Source organism: Cebus imitator, unplaced genomic scaffold (assembly GCF_001604975.1).
Source record: "Cebus imitator isolate Cc_AM_T3 unplaced genomic scaffold, Cebus_imitator-1.0 Scaffold30, whole genome shotgun sequence".
NCBI classification, from domain to species: domain Eukaryota; kingdom Metazoa; phylum Chordata; class Mammalia; order Primates; family Cebidae; genus Cebus; species Cebus imitator.
The window spans coordinates 3,233,506-3,234,886 of NW_016107345.1; the positions used below are offsets into that span (position 1 = coordinate 3,233,506).

A 1,381-nucleotide genomic window follows, 5' to 3' on the forward strand; every position below is an offset into this window, starting at 1 on the left:
TGATGTCAGCTCACTGCAACCTCTGCCTCCTGGGTTCAAGCGACCCTCATGCTTCACAGGCAGCTAAGATTATAGGCCTGCGCCACCACACCTAGCTAATTTTTGTATTTTCAATAGAGACAGGGTTTCACCATCTTGGCCAGGCTGGCCTCGAATTCCTGGCCTCGAGTATTATCTGCCCATCTCTGCCTCCCAGAGGGCTAGGATTTCAGGCATGAGCCACTACACTCGCTCGGCCTTTGGTAATCTTATTTTAGGCTTTTCTCAGATATATAGGGCTCTTTGGTTACTCTGGGGTCAGTGACCTTTCTGTGTTCCTATCATGCCTTCTGCATAATCTGAACAGTCATCATACAGTTCCGTACACTTAACGGTGTGGAAGTGGAAGTCAGCATAAAAAAAAAAAAAGTCACTGATGAACTGAGCTATTCCAGCAGAGCGTATGCAGTTTCAGAAGCCTTTGGGGAAATTGGTGAAGGACTTATTTTCTTGCAAAGCGATGGGCGTCATGATGCTGTTTTGTTACAAAGTTTTTCCTACCCCCATAAAATACCTGAATCATTCTTTGCTTTTAAATGAGTACATAGTTCCCACGGTAACCTACTTTCTGATAAGTATAAGATGAAACCGAACATTTTGACAATTATTTTTTTTCCCCAAGTTGAAGACTTTACACTTCCTTTTTGAAGCATACACTTTGAAATTTGCTTCTTATTTTGGTTGAATTCAGTACCCTTTTTCTGGTACCAATTGTTACCCACACACCAGTAGTTGTTACGGAGGTACTGTTACACCATATCTTAATTATTTATTAGTAAGTATTGTTCACTAGATTAAGCACATTGAGGGCAGGGGTCACATCAGGCTTGTTCACTGTGTGCCTCTTGGGCTAAACACTGCCGATTATGGAGCAGACATTGTATTGTCTATTGCATATTTTTCCTCCCTCTTCCGTCCCATTGCCAAGTTCTAACCATTTTACTCCTTTATCACCTTTGCCTTCATCTAGTTACCTCCATCTCTGCTAAAAACACCCTTCTGTGAGCTAGTCTTCTCTCACCTGGGCTGCTTTAATAGTCTCCTAACTCATTTTCCGGGTCCTTTCTTTTTCCTTTCTGGACTGTCCCCCACAGAAAAGTCAGAGTTAATTTCGTAACATAAGTATATTCATACTATCCACTTTCCCTGGTTTAAAACGTTTTAGTGGATTGTTAATTGCTGTTTGGCAAAACACACACCTACACCCCTCAAAATTCTTTAACATAGCTTACAAGACTATATGGTCTGGCTTCTACCTTCCGTCATTGGAAGTGCTTCTCCCAACTTCATTAACTTCCACATACCCTTTTGCATTCATCTCAGTTGCTTTTTTTTTTTTTTT

General features: G+C 41.3%; 1 protein-coding gene across 1 annotated transcript in view; it reads left to right on the top strand.

Moving 5' to 3' along the window:
* The window catches only part of ATP1B3 (ATPase Na+/K+ transporting subunit beta 3), a 50,802-nt gene that overhangs the window by 37,100 nt on the left and 12,321 nt on the right, over positions 1–1,381 (top strand). The window lies entirely within an intron of this gene.